The 22,139-nt window shown below is 40.8% G+C and overlaps 1 protein-coding gene across 22 annotated transcripts in view; it reads right to left on the bottom strand.

Moving 5' to 3' along the window:
* The window catches only part of TJP1 (tight junction protein 1), a 263,264-nt gene that overhangs the window by 62,124 nt on the left and 179,001 nt on the right, over nt 1–22,139 (bottom strand). Inside the window, exons 3-4 of one of the 22 annotated variants that reach the window (XM_060401404.1) lie at nt 14,780–21,535; nt 13,472–13,594 (exon numbers count right to left, since the gene is read on the bottom strand). The exons of the other annotated variants lie outside the window; for them this stretch is intronic. The gene's annotated coding sequence lies outside the window, so the exon portion shown is untranslated. The remainder of the gene's footprint in view (nt 1–13,471; nt 13,595–14,779; nt 21,536–22,139) is intronic. 22 annotated transcript variants of the gene reach the window in all.

Below are 22,139 nucleotides of genomic sequence, written 5' to 3' on the forward strand. Positions count from 1 at the left end.
GACAGAGCCTCCTCCAAACAGTACAGCCTAACACCATTTTTAAAGGCCTACATCACACAAATATACCATGAAAAGGTGGTTTATTTCAAAAATTGGTGTATTAGGAAAGCCATTATATAAGAGTTCTATACTAGTAAAACTAAGGGGGGTGGGGTGGAAATTCAGAGATTAAATTCATAGACCCTGAAAAGGCCTTTGACAAAATCCAACATTCACGACCAAGGGGTCGGGGGTGGGGTGGCGAATCAAGAAGACACTTTCAATCTATTTTAATATTTTTTCCCCACACACATTATTTGAAAAGGAGAGGAGTTACTTAGCTCAGTCGTGTCCGACTCTTTGCAACCCCATGAATCGCAGCACGCCAGGCCTCCCTGTCCATCACCAACTCCCGGAGTTCACTCAGACTCACGTCCATCAAGTCCGTGATGCCATCCAGCCATCTCATCCTCTGTCGTCCCCTTCTCCTCCTGCCCCCAATCCCTCCCAGCACCAGTCTTTTCCAATGAGTCAACTCTTCACATGAGGTGGCCAAAGTACTGGAGTTTCAGCTTCAGCATCACTCCTTCCAAAGAAATCTCAGGGCTGATCTCCTTCAGAATGGACTGGTGTTACTTTAGAAAGTCTTTAAGGTGATGATGGATATTCACATTTCATTTTATATCGATGACAGTTTCTTAATAGGAGGGTGCAGTGTACAATCTGAAACTGACAGACAACCTTCTGTATTTGTTGTTACACCAACACCCGTCCACTGGTCCATTCCTGAATGGGTATTTTATCCACTGTGATTTTATAATAACATGAAAGTGAAAGTCATTTACTTGTGTCTGACTCTCTGCAAACCCATGGACTATACAGTCCATGGAACTCTCCAGGCCAGAATACTGGAGTGGGTAGACTTTCCCTTCTCCAGGGGATCTTCCCAACCCAGGGATCGAACCCAGGTCTCCAGCATTGCAGGTGGATTTTTTACCAGCTGAGCCACAAGGGAAGACCAAGAATACTGGAGTGGGTAGCCTAGCACTTTTCCATCTTCCCAACCCAGGAATCGAACCAGGGTCTCCTGAATTGCAGGTGGATTCTTTACCAACTGAGCTATCAGGGAAGCCCTATAATAGATGTCTTTAGTCATTTGGAAAATACTTCAAATGATGACACATTTCACCACTATATAACATTTTTTAAGTTATGCTTTAATAAATATCACCACCAATTCAATCACAGTCTTTAAGTACTGCAAAGTATTGAGCTCATCTCATGGTGGCAGATAATCCAAAGTATAACAGGACATTTTGTTGAGGAGGCTACAGCAAAAGAGGCCCCACTGCTAATGGGCATGCAAAGTGCTGCAGCTCTGTGGGGAGGAACCTGGCAATCCTAACAAAATCACAAACTGTTTACTCACACAACAGTAAGAAAACATGCATGTGCACAGTCATTCACTGCAGACTGTTACCTGCAAATACTGGAAAAAACTAATGCCCAAGGGTGACCTCCAGGGCAGGGTGGGGAGGGGTGTGTTCAGTTCGGTTCAGTTCTATTTGCAACCCCATGGACTGCAGCACGCCAGGCCTCCCTGTCCATCACCAACTCCCGGAGTTTACTCAAACTCATGTCCATTAAGTTGGTGGTGTCATCCAACCATCTCAATCCTCTGTCGTCCCCTTCTCCTCCCGCCTTCAATCTTTCCTAGCATCAGGATCTTTTCCAATGAGTCACTTCTTCACATCAGGTGGCCAAAGTATTGGAATTTCAGCTTCAGCATCAGTCCTTCTAATGAATATTCAGGACTGATTTCCTTTAGGATGGACTGGCTGGATCTCTTGACCATTCAAAGGACTCCCAAGAGTCTTCTCCAACACCACAGTTCAAAAGCATCAATTCTTCAGCGCTCAGCTTTCTTTAGTCCAACTCTCACATCCATACATGACCACTAAAAAAACCAGCCTTGACTAGACAGACCTTTGTTGGCAAAGTAATGTCTCTGCTTTTTAATGTGCTGTCCAGGTTGGTCAAAACTTTCCTTCCAAGGAGTAAGCGTCTTTTAATTTCATGGCTCTAATCAACATCTGCAGTGATTTTGGAGCCCAGAAAAATACAGCCAACCACTGTTTCTACTGTTTCCCCATCTATTTGCCATGAAGCAATGGGACCAGATGCCATGATCTAAGTTTTCTGAATGTTGAGCTTTAAGCCAACTTTTTTACTCTCCTCTTTCACTTTCATTAAGAGGCTCTTTAGTTCTTCTTCACTTCTGCCATAAGGATGGTGTCATCTGCATATCTGAGGTTACTGATATTTCTCCTGGCAATCTTGAGGGATGTGTTATTCTTTGGCTCTTTTTCCTCCTTGGGAAGAAGCTAGGACTAATCTTCTATTCTGTATGCTTTAATGCTTACATTTATAATTCATTTAAAAATTTGATAATTCATTTAAAAATTTAAAATGTAACACAAAAATATTAAAGAAATGCCCCAAATGAAAATGTCAGGAACTCTCATGGACAGGAGAGATGAGTAGCTATTTCTGAGGATTTGCTTGTGAACAGTGAGTGTAGTTCTGACTGCAGGAGACAGGGCCTCAAAGCCAGCCGACCGCACACTGCGGGGCGTCATCCTCCTGCGTCAGCACTCCGTATGCTACCTTCATGACTACCCAGGAGGTCTTTGATGCTGAGCCCTGGCTACAGATGAGACCCACTTGGGATCAGTGTCAAAAGTGCTTGACAATTTCCAGCTCCTCAACTGATACAAATTAAATAATACTAGATGAGGGCGATGGCAGGTATTCTTTTAAAAATCTCGTATCATGCAAAATGTCAGGCTGGATGATTCCCCAGCTGGAATCAAGATTGCTGGGAGAAATATCAACAACTTCAGATATGAAGATAAAACCACTCTAATGACAGAAAGCGGAGAAGGCAATGGCACCCCACTCCAGTACTCTTGCCTGGAAAATCCCATGGAAGGAGGAGCCTGGTGGGCTACAGTCCATGGGATCACTAAGAGTCGGACACAACTGAGCAACTTCACTTTCACTTTTCACTTTCATGCACTGGAGAAGGAAATGGCAACCCACTCCAGTGTTCTTGCCTGGAGAATCCCAGGGACGGGGGACCCTGGTGGGCTGCCGTCTCTGGGGTCGCACAGAGTCGGACACGAATGAAGCGACTTAGCAGCAGCAGCAATGACAGAAAGCGAAGAGGAAATAAAAAGCCTCTTGATGAAGGTGAGAGAGTGAAAAATCTGGCTTAAAACTCAACATTCAAAAAACTAAGATCATGGCATCTGGTCCCAACACTTCACAGCAGACAGATAGGGAAAAAGTGGAAATAGTGACAGATTTTATATTCTTGGACTCCAAAATCACTGCGGACGGTGACTGCAGCCACAAAATTAAAAGACACCTGCTCTTTGGAAGGAAAGTCATGACAAACCTAGACATATTAAAAAGCAGAGACATCACATTCCTGACAAAATTCCACACAGTCAAAGCCATGGTTTTTCCAGTAGTCATGTATGGATGTGAGAGGTGGATCATGAAGAAGCTGAGCACCAAAGAATTGATGCTTTCAAACTGTGGTGCTGGAGAAGACTCTGAGAGTCCTTTGGACTATAAGGAGATCAAAACAGTCAATCCTAAAGGAAATCAACCCTGAACATTCACTGGAAGGACTGATGCTGAAGCTCCAATCCTTTGGCCACCTAATTCGAAGAGCCAACTCACTGGAAAAGACCTTGATGCTGGGAAAGATTGAGGGTAGCAGGAGGAGAAGGGAATGACAGAGGATAGATGGTTGGATGCCATCACTGACTCAACGGATATGAGTTTGAGCAAACTTGGAAATACTGAAGGACAGGGAAGCCTGGCGTGCTAAAAGCAACAAAGTGATTCTAACGGGCAGTCAGGGCTAAAAATCTCAGTCTTAAACACTGTGAACATCAGACGTGAGTGACCGTCACAACTCCACAAGGCTCAGTGACCCCCACACTCCCTCCCTCCCAGGGAAGGCCCCCTCTGAAACCTGTGCAGACTGACACTCTCACCACTGTTTCATCTGGCCTCTCCTCCATTGCACCAGTCTACTCTCTATTGGGCTGCAAGGATTATTATTCTAGAGCAAATATGCCATTGCTGTTCCATTACCCTCCACACTGGCAGTATCCTGAAAGGCATGGCCAACGCGCTTCCCAGCACTGGTCCTGGCTCTGACACTCGTCACCAGTGCTCCCACTTCAGCAGTCCACGCACATCAAGCTCAGCTTTCACATCTTCTCTGCTTGGGATTCCTATGGCTCCTCACCCTTCGACATTCAGGGTCACTGCTGTCTCCTTCCTAAAACCATCCCAGCCCTCCACGGGTAGCAGTCCTGTCTTGTACACTCCCTGAGCACCCACGCCCGGTGCAACCCCACACCAGCACAGCAAGTAGCCTGGATGTCAAAGCTCCACTTGGGAGGGAGCTACACATGCTTCTACAGTCCCAGCTAAGCCCAACCCTGCACCGGTCTAACATAAAGTGGCTGAACAACATTAGTGCAGTAGTGCACTTTAAGTATCTGACTGACTATTCAGTTTAGCTCCATTTCCCTTTACAGAGTTGTCTTTTTTCAACTTGCACATATTTGAGCACTAAATAATCATTAGCAGCCATAGTAGTTCCAAGGATTCAGAATTTTCTGCATCTCCAAATAAAATCAAGCAGGGCAACTATACAACAAAAACCCACATTCACAACAAAACCAGGTAACCAATACACCCCATTGAGGACTCAGGTGGAGATGAGCAACACCTGTTAGACTTGCGTGCTCCCAACTTGAGAAAAGAGCCACAGGCAGCTGACATCCCCAAAACCGGAGGAACCCCCATATAACTGATATAATAGCAGCTGAAATCAGTCATCAATGAGAGCAGGAGCCTGCAGAGAGCCTGAATGGTGAGAGCGGTGTCACCCCAGGATTTCTCCACACAGACCAGCCAGGCCCTGTGAAGACTGCGGGTTCAGACTCCCAGGGACAGGAGAACACAGCATACAAGGTACAGAGGGCACAGGCCTAGAAAGCGTCCGAAAATAGCAGCTATGTTTGAGCACGAGCATACACATACAAGAAGACCAAGCCAATTTCTAAAAGTTCAAGAAGGCTAATTTCCCATAAAAATGAACAGAAAAGGGATTATGATAAAACCCCCAACAAAACTGCTATAGAAGATGGTGAGCAGCAGAATATCCCTAAGGAAAATGAAAGCATGGCAAAAAGAGTGCTTGAAAGAAAGAAAAATAAAGGATCAAAACTGCGACTTTTATGAAACAAGTGAAAAGACATAAAGAAAACTTACAGGACATAACAATACAAACAAGAATTTTAAAAACTAAAAAATGACGCTGACAGAATTCATGCTAATTAGAAAATTTTAAAAGCAATTTTATATAGGGACACAAATAAATATACTACCATGAAAGAAACAAAGTAAAAGAGAGAAATCATTTCTAAAACAGAAATGATTCAGGGACTTTTTTTAAAAAAGGATTTGAGAGGAAATGACAAATAATGAAGACAGGCAAAAGAGATAGAACATATATAAAAGGAGTTCCCAAAGAACAAAACCAAAATAAAAGAAAAAATAAAACAGTAAAACTAGAATTAAATAATATTTCCTTTCCTATATAGATTATATACATAGATAAAAAACTGTACATACTCAAAGGACACAAATCCCTGTAGATACCTGAGAATACCAATTCAGAGGAAGCACCAAAATATATTCAAGTAAACTGACTAGATTTTCAGGAAGAAGACTCATTTGTATCTAGGCAAAATTTTAAAAGAAATAAAAACCAGATTATTATCACATTAGGGTAGTGACCCATTATGTCAAAAATACTCCAGGGAAACAGTGAGTTACGGGGTTTTATGTCCAGTAAAGCTAATCTTCAAGTATAAAAGGGCAGAGATAAGCTACTAAACATAGGAAAACCTTAGGGAATATCAGTTTTCATGATCCTTTCCTAATAGAAAATAACGTTCTGACAATCAAAATGACAAGCATCACATGAAAAGGACTGGTGATAAATATACACCTACTTACAATACTAAGATTAAATGAGGATTAAAGGATGAAAGGGTTAAATTGTATAATAACTATATGATCAAGACAGTTGTAAAACCATTTCTTTAAATGGGGAGAAGAACAGTATGAGCATTTGCTAAAAAAAACTTTTAATACTGTTTCCAGTAATCAAAACTGACAGTAGTGTAATTATTATTATCCCAAGGCAATTGTATACTCTGTATTGGATTTACAAAAAGATTAGCATGGTGCTTTTCAGAGGGATTTTCAAAAGAAATGGAAAATAATCCACTTTTCTCATATATGTTAACCATAAAAAAATTTAGATGCATCAAAATGTAGTTGATTTTCATATTTTTGCATGAGAAAATGTCCAAGATACTGATATTTTTATTATGGTGATGGGAGAACTGGTTTAAAACAGTATAATATGATCTCATTTATTTGTATGCACACACACACATACATGGCTATAGTTTTTAGATGAATTAAAAGCATCAGAAGAATTTTATTTCCATCTTATTTCATTCTTTCAAGACCACAGGCAGCCACAAGCAACACTAACCTGTACTTCTACCTTTGCCTGGTAGTGAAACTAACCTGATGGTAAACAGGAGACCTACAATCTGTTCAGTTACTTTCCAATTTCACTGGACATGCCCACTCCATTATAACTGCTTCTGCAGAGAGTAGTTACAACAGGGGCCATATGGCCAACAAAGTTGAAACTATTTACTGTCTGACCTTTTGTATCAAGAGGAATGATTTGCCCACTCATCTGCTGAAATGTCTTATTTTTTAGTCAAAGGATAATTGCTTTATAGAATTTTGTTGTTTTCTGTCAAACTTCAACTTGCATCAGCTGTAGATGTACATATCACCCTTCCCTCTTGAACCTCCCTCCCAATCCCACCCCTCTAGGTTGATACTGGAACACCTGTTTCAGTTCCCCACTGGCTATCTATTTTACATATGGTAATATAAGTTTCCATGTTACTCTCTCCATACATCTCACCCTCTCCTCCCGTCTAAGTATTTCTTGATCCCTTAAAAGACTTCTTAAAAGGGGGGAAAGAGTCCTGAAAATTGCTGGCTGCCGAAATAGAACTGCACAATATGAACACACTCTCCTCCAAAGACTCTTCTCTCTCCTTCAAAAAATGCTCAACTTTTTTAAGATTCTTCTTGCCTTTTTCTCCTCCTGTTTTTATGCCAGATTTCTACAACTACATTTCTACATTTATTCTAAAACTTAATGTTAACTTTTCTCACCTTACACACGCAGTTTACTTCTACAGTTTCTGTCATTTGCCTCCTCTTCCCTTCTTCTTCCAATCTACCCTCAACAGTCCATGGAAACTGTTCCAGTTATATGTTTTCACAGTGAACATGGGGTCAAAAAATTTTTGGACTAAATGGATCCTTGGCAATCATTTGCTCAAGCTCCTTTTCACCACTGAATTCAGAAAGCCTGGAGTCCTCTAGTCACTTCATTAGCCGGTAAGTAGACCACACGTAGGGTCTCTGTGGATTTGGTGAGGAGATGAGGATTTTCTCAACTCTGATACGCTCCAGTTCTGTGGGATCTCAAGAAGTCTGAAAGACCAGTTCAAAATTAGTGGTGAGCCCAGATTAGGTCAGAAGTCTCAAGACCCCTCACAGCTTTTCCACTGGAGCTCGGTAGTTACCAAAATGTTTAAACCTCTACGACTGTCAAATTCGTCGTTTTCAACTTCTGCATCCTTCATCAGACGCCTGGCTACTCTCTGTGTCCCCACTGACTCTTACACTGAGACTCTCACTCCTGGAGATCCGGTTGAACATTACAGCTTTCATTTTTATTCCTATTCCACTTCCCTATTTCCAGCTTCCTACAGGACACCTCCAGAATACCCACTTAGGGAATACCAGACCACCTTACCTGCCTCCTGAGAAATTTGTATGCAACTCAAGAAGCAACAGTTAGAACCAGACAAGGAACAAGGAACTGGTTCCAAACGAGGAAAGGAGTACGTCAAAGCTGTATATTGTTACCCTGCCTTATTTAACTTATATGCAGAGCACATCACGCAAAATGCCAGGCTGGAGGAAGCATGAGCTGGAATTAAGATTGCCGGGAGAAATATCAATAACCTGAGATATGCAGACGACACCACCCTTATGGCAAAAACCAAAGAGAAACTGAAGAGCCTCTTGACAAAAATGAAAGCGGATAGAGAAAAGCTAGCTTAAAACTCAACATTCAGAAAACTAAGATCATGGCATCCAGTCTCATCACTTCATGGCTAGTAGATTGAGAACAATGGCAATAGTGACAGACTTTATTTTGTTGGCTCCAAAAATCACTGCAGATGGTAACTGCAGCCATGAAATTAATCAGACGCTTGCTTCTTGGAAGAAAAGCTGAGTTCAGTTCAGGCACTCAGTCGTGTCCGACTCCCTGTGACCCCATGAACTGCAGCACGCCAAGCCTCCCTGTCCATCACCAAATCCCAAACTCATGTCTATTGAGTAGATCATGCCATCCAACCATCTCATCCTCTGTCATCCCCTTCTCCTCCTGCCCTCAATCTTTCCCAGCATCAGACCCAGGACTGATCTCCTTTAGGATGGACTGCTTGGATTCCCTTGCAGTCCAAGGGACTCTCAAGAGTCTTCTCCAACACCACAGTTCAAAAGCATCAATTCTTTGGCGCTCAGCTTTCTTTAGAGTCCAACTCTCACATCCATACATGATTACTTGGAAAAACCATAGCCTTGACTAGACACACCTTTGTAATGTCTGTCTAGTAATGTCTCTGTTTTTTAATATGTTGTCTAGCTTGGTCATGACTTTTCTTCCAAGGAGTGACCGTCTTTTAATTCCATGGCTGTAATCACCATCTGCAGTGATACTGGAGCCCAAAAAATAAAGTCAGCCACTGTTCCTCCATCTATTTCCCATGAAGTGATGGGACCGGATGCCATGATCTTCGTTTTCTGAATGTTGAGCTTTAAGTCAACTTTTTCACACTCCTCTTTCACTTTCATCAAGAGGCTCGTTAGTTCTTCTTCACTTTCTGCCATAAGGGTGGTGTCATCTGCATATCTGAGGCTATTGATATTTCTCCCGGTAATCTTGATTCCAGCTTGTGCTTCTTCCAGTCCAGCATTTCTCATGATGTACTCTGCATAGAAGTTAATAAGCAGGGTGACAATATACGTACTCCTTTTTCCTATTTGGAACCAGTCTGTTGTTCCACGTCCAGTTCTAACTGTTGCTTCCTGACCTGCATATAGGTTTCTCAAGAGGCAGGTCAGGTGGTCTGGTATTCCCACCTCTTTCAGAATTTTCCACAGTTTATTGCGATCCACACAGTCAAAGGCTTTGGCATAGTCAATAAAACAGAAATAGATGTTTTTCTGGAACTCTCTTGCTTTTCCATGATCCAGCGGATGTTGGCAATTTGATCTCTGGTTCCTCTGCCTTTTCTAAAACCAGTTGGAACATCTGGAAGTTCACGTATTGCTGAAGCCTGGCTTGGAGAATTTTGAGCATTACTTCAATAGCGTGTGAGATGAGCAAACTAGACAGCATATTAAAAAGCAGAGACTTTGACAGCAAAGGTCAGTCTAGTCAAAGCTACCGTTTTTCCAGTAGTCATGTATGGATCTGAGAGTTGGACCATAAAGAAAGCTGAGCACTGAAGAATTGATGCTTTTGAACTGTGGTATTAGAAAAGACTTAATAAGAGTCCCTTGGAAGAAAAGTTATGACCAACCTAGATAGCATATTCAAAAGCAGAGACATTACTTTGCAAACAAAGGTCCGTCTAGTCAAGGCTATGGTTTTTCCAGTAGTCATGTATGGATGTGAGAGTTGGACTGTGAAGAAAGCTGAGTGCCGAATAATTGATGCTTTTGAACTGTGGTGTTGGAGAAGACTCTTGAGAGTTCCTTGGACTGCAAGGAGATCCAACTAGTCCATTCTGAAGGAGATCAGCCCTGGGATTTCTTTGGAGGGAATGATGCTGAAGCTGAAACTCCAGTACTTTGGCCACCTCATGCGAAGAGTTGACTCATTGGAAAAGACTGGTGCTGGGAGGGATTGGGGGCAGGAGGAGAAGGGGATGACAGAGGATGAGATGGCTGGATGGCATCACGGACTCGATGGACGTGAGTCTGAATGAACTCCGGAGAGTTGGTGATGGACAGGGAGGCCTGGCATGGTGCCACTCATGGGGTCACAAAGAGTCGGACACGACTGAGTAACTGAACTGAACTGGACCACAAGGAGATCAAACCAGTCAATCTTAGAAGAATCAGTCCTGAATATTCATCAGAAGGACTGATGCTGAGGCTGAAGCTCCAATACTTTGGCCACCTGATGTGAAGAACTGACTCACTGGAAAAGACCCTGATGCTGTCAGTGACTGAAGGCAGGAGAAGGGGGTGACAGAAGATGAGACGGTTGGATGGCATCACTGACTCGATGGACGTGAGTCTGAGTAAGCTCTGGGAGTTGGTGATGGACAGGGAAGCCTGGTGTGCTTTAGTCCATGGAGTCACACAGAGTCGGACATGAGTGACTGACTGAACTGAACAGGACACCTCAACTCCTCCAAAACTGTCCTTTTCTCCACAAAACTGAACTTACCACCAATGTTCTCAAAAAAAAAAAAAAAGCCAAACTTTGGCCCCTTTCTTATCAATGTTACTACTTTTTATTTGACTCACTTTATTAAAAAAACATGTAGTTTATGTAATAGAACTACAATAGTTTTGAAATTTTAGGTATTATAGTCCATAAATATTCCTTATATTTAAAGTTAAATTTTACATGTAAGTGAGAAGAGCTTATGCTGTGTCCAGAGACCTGCAGTCAAGATGCTCCTCTTTGAGACCATTTCCCTAGACCTTTCTGAGACTTAGTTTATTCCATGTGGTTACTGACACCTGTCACAACGCTGGGAAAGATTGGGGGCACCAGAGGATTAGATGGTTGAATGGCATCACTGACTCAACGGACATGAAACTGAGCAAACTCTGGGAGATAGTGAAGGACAGGGAAGCTTGTCATGCTGCAGTTCAAGGGCTCGTGAAGAGTCAGACATGACTCAGTGACTGAACACCACCACAGAGAATTAAATAAAGGCTCTGAAACGTTCATAATGCACTCTATAAATATACACAATGGCATCCAACCAGACAAAACAAGCCTAGCTTAGCTTATATCCTCACCTAAGTGTAAATGCTTACTTCTACCATCATACACTGGTTGGCAACTACTCAACAAACATGCAGAATTCCACTCTCCTAGCCTCTTTTCTTAGAACAGCTTTATTGACATATAAATTCATGTCACAGCTCGTATCAGTACTTTGTTTCTTGTTCAGCAATATTCCATTGTGCAGATATAAGACACGTTGCTTATTTATCATCAGTGAATGGGCATGTGGGCTATTTGTAGTTTCAGGCTACTGTGAATAATGTTGCTATGAACACAGATGTTTAAGCTATTGTGTTGGTATCAGTCTTCATTTCTCTTGGGTATATACATGCCTAGGAGTAGAGCTACTGGTCACATGAAATTCTATGTTGACCTCTTGAATACCTTCCTTTACCATAGTTGGCTCCACCAGCCAACATCCAATCTTCATCAACACTTTTTTACCGTCTGCTTCTGTGATCACAGTCATTCCAGAGGGTGCCACTCTCACTTTTGACATAGTTCCCTGATGGTCAATGGCACTGAGCACCTTTTCATATGTTTACTGAATAGTTTTGTATCTCCTTTGGAGAAATGTCTTATTAAAATTCTTCAGTCCATTTAAAAAACTGAATTGTCTTTTTACTTCCAAATTTCTGTATTCTGGATACAACTCCCTTCTCATGCATCCTTTGTGCTCAATTGCTCACTCATGTCCGACTCTTTGCGATCCCATGGACTGCAGCCTTCCAGGGTCCTCTGTCCATGGAATTCTCCAGGCAAGAATACTGGAGCAGGCTGCCATTTTCTCTTCCAGAGGATCTTCCCAACCCAGGGATCAAACCTGCATCTCCCTTGTCTTTCTGTATTGCAGGCAGATTCTTTACTGCTGAGCCACCAGGGAAGTCCCTATCAGATATCCGATTTGCAAATATTTTCTTTCTCCCATTCTATGGGTTATCCCTTCACTTTCTTACTGAAAGTTTCTTGGTTTCCTTTGAAACACAAAAAATTTTAATTTTGATGCAGCCTCATTTTATCTGTTTACTCTTTAATTGCTTGTATTTTCAACATCTTGTCTAAGACATCACTGCCTAACCTGAGGTCATAAAGATTTATTTCTATGTTTCCTTCTAACTTACGTTTAGGTTTTGAGTACATAGGTTAATTATGTTCTCGGTGTGAAACAGGAGTCAAAATTCACTAGTTTTCATATGGTCAACCAGTTATCCCAGTACCATTAGTTAGGACTATTCCTTTTTTCATTGAATTATCCCGGCCCCTGTTCCAAGGTTATTTATTCAACTACCTCTCTATTTGAAACTCACCTGCTTGACCTTGTATTATCTATCTCTTAACTAGATTCCTGGCTTTCAACATACTTTTCCCATTTAATTTTTTTAGTTTTAGGTGTACAACATACTGCTTAAAAATTTTTTTTACTCACAGAGTTGATTATTTTATAAATAGTAGTCTTATCTCCTAACCCCTCTACTCCTATCTTGAACCTCCCGTTTCCTCTCTTCACTGGCAATCACTAGTTTGTTCTCTATTATCTGTGTCTGTTTCTTTTTGTTATATTCACCAGTTTTACTTTTGATTCTGCATAGCATCTTTCTAATAAGTATAATACTCTCTAGGTCCACCCATGTTGTTGCAAATGGCCTTATTTCATTCTTCTTTACGGGTGAGGAATATTCCATACTATCTGGTGGCTCAGACAGTAAAGAATCTGCCACCCGCAATGTGGGAGAGACCTGGTTTTAATCCCTGAGTTGGGAAATTCCCCGGGAGGAGAGCACAGCCCCCCACTCCAGCATTCTTGCCTGGACAATCCCCATGAACAGAGGAGCCTGGCAGGCTGCAGTCCATGGGGTCGCAAAGAGTCGGACACAAATGAGTGACTAGGCACAGCACAATATTCCACTGTGTTTACGTACATCTTCTTTATCCATTCACCTGTTGATGAACACTTAGGTTGCTTTAATATCTTGGTTATTGTAACTAGTGCTGCTGTGAGCACTGAGGTGCATGTATCTTTACAAATTAGTCTTTGTTTTCTTCAAATATACACCCCAAAGTGGAACTGCTAGATTGTATGGTAGTTCTATTTTTGGTTTTCTGAGGAACCTCTGTACTGTTTTCCATAGAAGCTGCACTAATTTACATTCCCACCAGTGTACGAGGATTCCCATTTCTCCACATCCTCACCAACACTTGTTATCTGTAGACTTTTTGATGATGGCCATTCTCAAGGTCCCAAGAGGTCCTGGGGCTGGTGTCAGTCTGCTGGCAGGTAGGGATGAGGTCCAGGGGACCACAGGGGCTCATGCCCTATGGAAGAAGTGAAAAGAGGTTCCAGGGCTAGTACCAGTCAACTGGTGGGCAGAGGCAGGTCCTGGGGTCTCTGGCTGCAGGGAAACCAGGAACCGCTGGTGAGAGGGGCTGAGACTCAAAGGGTGCTGGGCTGGTGCTTGCCCACTGGTGTGTGAAGCTGCTCACAGGACTGTGCCAATTCACAAGTGGGTGCAGCCAGGTCCCCAGGTCTCTGGCTGCAGGTCCTGGGGGTCCTGGTGCTAATGAGCTGGAAGGATGATTCCAAAATGATCCCTGCCAGCACCAGGGGCCACAAGTTAGAATGAGCTCCCCAAAATGGGCACTGCCAGTGTCTGTATCCCCTGGGAGTCCTGTGGTTGCCTCCTGACTCTCTAGGAGGCTCTCCTAGATAAGAAGGCGGACCTGATCCAGGTTCCTTTCAAATTACTACTTATGCCTTGGGTCCTGGACAGTGTGAGACGTTCTATGCCTCTTGAAGAGTGAAGTCTACTTTTCACAGCACTACTGGTGTTCAAAGCCAAGGCCTGGGGTTTCTGGGAATTCGACTTCCTGGTGCAGGACCCCTGGGCTGGGCAGCCTGATGTGAAGCTCACACTCCACTCCTCAGAGAACCTCTGCAACTGTGATCATCCTCCCAATTTGTTGGTCGCCCACCTAAGGGTATGGGTCTTGACAGTGACTCCACCCCTCCTACCCATCTCATGTGGCTCCTTATCATCTTTAGTTGTAGATCTTCATATCCCCAATCTTGGTCATCAGTAACTGCTCTGTAAACAGGTGTTCATTCTGGTGTACCTACAAGACCAGGTGAGCTCACAAGGTCTTTCTTCTCTGCCATCATGGCCAAGCCTCTCTCAAAGTTCTCTCAACCCTTAAATTCCTTAGTATAGAAATACATTTAATCTTTCACATATTAATAGTACTTTTTCAGAAAATAAAAAAGTAGAGAAACCAACTCATTCCAGAGCATTTATTCATTTCTCAAAGAACTTTAAACATATATGTGTTTTCTAAGGGAGAACATCTCAAAGTAAAGAAAGCCATGGGTACGTCATGGGAGGGAAGGGTGGGACACAGGGCCACCTGGATGCACTACCATCTCAAGCGACAGACCCTGCACCTGCCAATACTATAGCCATTATATACACGACTACTAAGCACCCAAAATGTGGCTATTCTTACCTGAAATGTGCTGAAATTGCACGATGTGTAATTTCGGTTTTCTAAGACTCAGTATGGAAGAGAAAAAGCAAAGTATAGTATATCAATTTTTAAATATTAATTACATGTTGAAAATGACAATATTTTGTATACAATGAATTAAATATCTATTATAAAATCAATTCACACACAGTTTACATTTTTCAACATTAAGAATAGGAAAATTATAATTACATTATGGTTTTTATTATATTGCTACTGGGCAATGCTACTATTTTATCTCTGAAAAGCGATTGTGTTGACTATATAGGCCTCCTAGGAAATTAAGCTTCACTGGGCATAACTAAGTACACCAAGCACTAAAAGGGTAATGCAAGAGGAGTTGGGATAAACAACCACCTGGGGTATATATTCATCTATCACTGAGGATAAAAAAAATCCATGATGCAAGGAATGCTGCCTATTCCTTTTCTGATAAACTTCCCAGAACTACAACAGTGCTTGGCATACAGTGGAGTTAAATTACTCAGCTTTGAAGAATGAATAGGTTTCAGTGGTTTCTAGTATTCTCAGAAGAGAGTTTCCTCTGAAGATGCAAACAGAAGAATGAGGGAATACAGAAGCATATCATATATTATTCTGGACAGTAAACAGCAGAAAATGGTAGCTTAATCCACAGGATTTTTATTCTTTTGAAAAAGCTATCTTCGCTTTTCACGTAACTGACGTTGGATGTCAAAGAATATGGATTTGCCTTTATCTGTCAAGACACAGTGTCTATAACTCCAGGTTACTGCCAAAAGCATACAGTCTCAAATTATCTCCTTCACACTACTGTTCCAAAAGTTCACTTGGCTCACCTCTAGGAGAATGACTGTCTCATTCCTTTGTCAGTGTTTCTTAAATATGTGATGCTAGAGGCCACAGCCCTCCCTTTCAAACATGTGGTTTTAAACATACACATGAGGGGTTCCATCCCAGACCGAAAGAATCCAGATTTTGAGGAGTGGGGATGATCCAGTTACTCTTCTTTACAATAAACCTAGAGGGCTACTGCTCTCCACCAGTGGTCAGCAGACCATGGCCTGTGGGCTAAATCCAGCTAGCTGCCACTGGGTAAATAAAGCTCTCCTGGAACAGAGCGACACCCATCTGTTAACCTACTCTCCATGGTTGCTTCTGCAACCATAAAGTAGCTGTGACAGAGATGCATGGCCTGCAAGGCCTGAAGTTATTTATTAGCTGGCTCTTCACAGTAAAAGTTTGCTGACAGTGCTCTAGAAAGTCCATATTTTATTCTGGATCAACTCAGAAAACCAAAGAAAAGACATCTGGAAGACAGTTCTGCAGCCTCAGAGAATGAAGTCAACTGAATTATGCTTTGGTGTTAAGTCTTACAGTGACAGGTCTATTTTTAAAAACCTTCAAAAACGCTTCCTGGAGGGATAGTTGCTGAGGATTTCCATTCTGTCCTAGTCTCTCTCTGATGAGGCCCAGAGGCACACAGCTCTGTGTTCCCAGCACAACAGTAAACGTCTTTGAAAACCAAAAAATTGTGAATTATACACACTCATCTTCTCTCCAAGTTATCTTTTTTTTTTTTTTTCCAAGTTATCTTTTAATGACATTTTTCTCGGCTGGTACCCTCCTTAAAGCAAAAGAAATCTGAAGCCCAGGAAGAGTGAGAGAAGGGAATCCACACTGATCTTTCCAGACGGGAGTTCCAGACCTTTGCCTGAGGACCATCACTTCCATGAAGAGCTGGTGGGACACTTTTAAATTAACACATTCAGAAAATCAGACTCTTGTTTCTTCACCATTCAGAATCTTTTCCTTCTTGGCCTAAGCCAATGAGACAGATCTGTAGAAAATAAACTAGCATTTGCCCAAAACTGAGAAAACCTGGCAGAACAGTACAAAAGGAGAAACATACTTTAGCTAATTTAAGTGTTTTATTTTATTTTACTTATTTAAAAACTAAAAAGGTATTAGGGGAAAAAAATGTAATGTGGTATGTGGTTAAATTATACCCTATGGTCTCAGATGATCTAGCTTCTACCTTAAGAAATTATAAAAAGAACAGTAACTTAAACCCAATATAAGTAGAAGAAATATTAAAATAAGAGCAGAAACCAGTGAAATACAAAGCGGAAAATTTAAAAATATCACTAAAAAGAAAAGCAGGTATTTTGAAAAATCAATAAAATTGTTTAAACCTATAGCCAGACTGACCAAAAAATGAGAAGGCACAGATTACCAATATCAAAACTGAAAATATTATAGATCCTAAGACATTAAAATAAGGGAGTGTTATAACTTTATGTCTATAAACTTGATAATTCAAATAAAAGGAACAAATACTTTGAAAGGTACAAACTACCAAAGCTACAAAAAAAAAAAAAAATCTCGAAAAGCTAACAAAGAGGAAACATATAACCTGAAGAGTCCTATACAAAATCAAAGAAAACAAATGTTTAGTTGAAAGCTTTTTCATGAAGAAAACTCCAGAACCAGACAGCTACACTCCGTCGAGAGAACTTCAGCTGCACAGTCTGCCAGGGAACATAGCAAGGAGACAGGCAGCCTTCCTCACTCCTAAACCAGCACACACACAAGGAAAAAGTACTAGCCAATATCCTAAACCAGTACACACACGAGAAGAAAGTACTAACCAATATCCTAAATCAGTACACACAAGAGAAAAAAGTACTAGCCAATAACCTAAACCAGTACACACACAAGGAGAAAGTACTAACTAACCAGTATCATTCATGACTGCAGAAACAAGTGTCTCCACAGAACATCAGCAAATCAATCCAGCCATATATAAAATAAGCAACACATCACAACTAGGCGGAATTCATCCTTGGAATGGAAGGCTGTTCAACTCCAAAAGGCAAGAAACTGAACATATCAACAGACTGAAAACTTTAGAGTGATAACTTAAATCAATTTAATGATAACCTCCATCAATACTTAGGAAAAAAGCATGGGCAAAAATCCAAAATCTACTCATGACTTTAAAAAAAAGGGGCTTTTAGCAAAGCAAGTATAAAACAGCACTTCCTCAACCTATTAAATAGCAAAATAGAAACACAAGGCCACTTCTTTAACCTCATAAAAGGCATCTACAAAAACCTTACTGCCAACATCCACACACAAGGCTGAAAAAGATGCCTGCTCACAGTACCTGTTCAACAATATCTTGGAAGTCCTAGCTAGTACAGTCAGGCAAGAAAAAGAAATGAACAGCTTATACATCTAAAAAGATGAACTAAAACTGCCTCTATTCACAAATGACTGCCCACAAAGAAAAATGCAAAAGAAATCTACCATGAAAGTTCCTAGAACTTCTAAGTTTAGAAGTTTCAAGTTCACTATTAAAATAAACAGAAATCAACTGTATTTCTACATATTAATATGTAATCAAAAACTGAAATTTAAAAACCACTGTTTACCACAGCATGAGGAAACATAAAATATGCTTGTCAAGAAATCTTAACAAAGTGTGTATAGAATCTGTATGCTGAAAACCACAAAACAGTATTAAGGTAAATGGAGACATACTACATCCATAATTTATACTGTTGAGGAATACTCAATACTGTTAAGATACCATTTCTCCCCAAATGGATCTGCAGATTCAATGCAATCCCAATGAGAACCCTAGCAGACTTTTTTGTAATTTGACAAACATTCTAAGATTTATATAGCAAGGCAAAGGAATTAGTTAAAATAATTTAAAAATAATAGTACATTTGGAAGAGTCACACTACCTGATTTCCACACTTAATATAAAGTACAATTATCAAGGCAGATATAATAAGCAAAAGGATAGACACCAGCTCAATAGAACAGACTAGGGAAAGACCCACACATACATGGTGATGGATTTTTTTTTAAAGATTGTTTTTGATGTGGACAACTTTTAAAGTCTTTATTGCATCTGTTACCGTTCTATGTTTGGGCTTTTTGGCTGTGAGGCACGTGGGATCTTAGTTTCCCAACCAGGGATTGAACCTGCACACTCTGCACTGGAAGGCCAAATCTCAAACACTGCACCCCCAGGAGAGTCCCAGTCATTGATTTTTGACAAAGGTAGAAAGCAATTAAATGAAGAAAGAATAACCTTTTCATAAGTGGTTGTTCAAAAAAGTGGACATCTGTATTAAAAAAAAACAAAATCCCTTGCCCTTATTTTATAATACATACAAAATTTAATTAAAAAAAAAAAAAAACTTCCAGAAGAAAATAACAGGAATAATAATCAGGACCTCGGGTTTGGCAGAATTCTCAAATATCTTTCAAAACTCAGTAACAACTTCTGTGCACCAAGGGACACAGTCAACAGAATGCAAAGGTAATCCATGAAATGGAAAAAAAATTTAAAAGTCATATATCTACTGATAAGGGATTCATGACCAGAATATAGAAAAACTCCTACAATTCAACAAATAAAACCCCAATTAAAAAATGGACAAAGGAACTGGGAAAAAAAGGGAACTGAACAGATGGTAAATCCTGTTATGTGTATTTTACCACAATTTAAAAAAACAGTAAGTATAAAAATTAATACGCAGAAACCTCAATGAAAATAGAGTTAGGTGGCCAGGAGGGGATGCGCTTGTGCACTGTGTTATTAGCAGAGCCCAGCAGGAATAAGACTGACTTCCTCTTCCTGCGTGCCAGGAGCTCCACTGTGACAAACTGTCACAACTCAGCCAGTGAACAACCACAATACCCTGGGCTCTCCATTCCTCCGGTGGACTCACTGTTTACTTCAGCCCTCCCAACTTCCTTTTCCCCTCCATAAAACAGTGCCCTTTTCCACCGTATGCTGAGGTCCTGCATTGTCTCATCATGGTTGCAGACCCTCAACTGCAATTCTTTGTTGATTCCCAGCAAACCCACTTTTGCTGGAGAAATAACATTTGTTTAAGGTCAGTACAAGAAAACAAATAATTTAATTAAAAATAGGCAAAATATGTGAACACATTTTACCAAAGAATACTGGAGTGGGTAGCCTACCCCTTCTCTAGCAGACCTTCCTGACCCAGGAATCGAGCTGGGCTCTCCTGCACTGCAGGCAGATTCTTTACCAACTGAGCTATCAAGGAAGCCCTAAACAAGATGGATATATAAATGACAAATAAGCACATAAACAGATATTCAACATCATTAGTCTTTAGAGAACTACAAACTAAAACCACAATGACATACCACAACACACCTATTAGAACAGATAATAAGGAGGAAAACAACACCCCAGCCCTGATACAATCAACTGTTTGTGAGGATACAAAGTAACTGGAGCTCTTATGAGCTGCTGGCTGAGATGCAAAATAGTACAGAAAGTATGACAGCTCCTTATAAAAGTTAAACATTCACTTACCATAAAACCAAAAACACTGCATTCCCAGGAATTTACCCAGAAGAAAGGAAAAGGTATGAGCATACAAAAACCTGTATACCAGAGCAGATTTATTCATAATTACAAAGGTACCCAGGCTGAACAATGAATAAGTGAATTATTCTATATTCATATAATGAAATGCTACTCAGCAATAAGAAGGAACTAACTACTACTGATACAAGTCTATCACAGAGAAATCTCAAGTGCATTGGGTTAAGTGTAAGAAGCCAGTCTCATAAGACTATATACTATATGAGTTCCTCTCATGACACTCTGGAAAAGGCCAGTGTACAGAATAGAAAACACCCGTGGTTGCTAAGCGCTGAAGGTAAGGGCTTGGAGCTGACTACAAGTTGCACGTGGGAGAACCTCAGGGTGACTAGACTGTTCTACATGGTCTGCAGTGGTGGTTATGTGACTGTCACAGGGCTAAATGCGTTTGGCAGACTCAGAACTGTACGTTAACAATGAATTTTAATGTGTGTAAATAATATCAACAAAAACAAAGTATTAAGGAAATTAATGAAATATGATAAAATAGTATCAAATTATTCTATAAACACTAGACAATTGACTATTTATAAGGCATGATGATATATGTTTAATCTGATTTAAACATGTTATCAGGATATTTCAAACAAATTCAGGCCATATCTTAGCTCTATAAAGTTAAGGTTAGTATTAGGATTTTTTTTTTTTTTACTATTTAGGGAGACACACAAAAAATTGAGTGTATTTTATCTGAAATCAGTTTCTTTTCTGAACAATTAATTCACCCATGAAGTGATGGGACCGGATGCCATGATTTTAGTTTTCTGAATCTTGAGTTTTAAGCCAACTTTTTCACTCTCCTCTTTCACTTTCATCAAAATGCTCTTTAGTTCTTCTTCACTTTCTGTCATAAGGGTGATGTCATCTGTGTATCTGAGGTTATTGATAATTCTCCCAGCAATCTTGATTCCAGCTTATGCTTCATCCAGCCTGGCATTTCGCATGACGTACTCTGCATGTAAGTTAAACAAGCAGGGTGACAATATACAGCCTTGACATACTCCTTTCCCAATTTAGAACCAGTCTGATGTTCCATGTCCAATTCTAACTGTTGCTTCTTGACCTGCATACAAGATTTCTCAGGAAGCAGGTCAGGTGGTCTGATATTCCCATCTCGAAGAATTTTCCAGTTTGTTGTGATCCACATAGTCAAAGGCTTTGGCATAGTCAATAAAACAAAAGTAGATGTTTTTCTGATAACTCTTGCTTTTTTGATGATCCACTGGATGTTGGCAATTTGATCTCTGGTTCCTCTGCCTCTTCTAAATCCAGCTTGAACATCTGGAAGTTCATAGTTCACATACTGCTGAAGCCTGGCATGGAGAATTTTGAGCATTACTTTGCTAGCATGTGAGATGAGTGCAGTTGTGCAGTAGTTTGAACATTCAGAAAACTAAGATCATGGCATCTGGTCCCCATCACTTCACGACAAATAAATAGATGGGGAAACAATGGAAACAGGGAGAGACTATTTTCTTGGGCTGCAAAATCACTGCAGATGGAGACTGCAGCCATGAAATTAAGACGCTTGCTCCTTGGAAAGAAAAGCTATGACCATCCTAGACAGCATATTAAAAAGCAGAGACACTACTTTATCAACAAAGGTCCATATAGTCAAAGCTACAGTTTTTCCAGTAGTCATGTATGGATGTGAGACTTGGGCTATAAAGAAAGCTGACCAAAGAACGGAGGCTTTTGAACTGTTAGGGTCCCTAGGACTGCAAGGAGATCCAACCAGCCCATTCTAAAGGAAATCAGTCCCAAATATTCATTGGAAGGACTGATGCTGAAGCTGAAACTCCAATATTTTGGCCACTGATGTGAAGAACCAACTCAATGGAAAAGACCCTGATGCTGGGAAAGATTGAAAGCGGGAGGAGAAGGCACTGACAGAGGATGAAATGGTTGGATGGTATT

This window comes from Ovis aries, chromosome 18, assembly GCF_016772045.2.
Source record: "Ovis aries strain OAR_USU_Benz2616 breed Rambouillet chromosome 18, ARS-UI_Ramb_v3.0, whole genome shotgun sequence".
Lineage (NCBI taxonomy): Eukaryota > Metazoa > Chordata > Mammalia > Artiodactyla > Bovidae > Ovis > Ovis aries.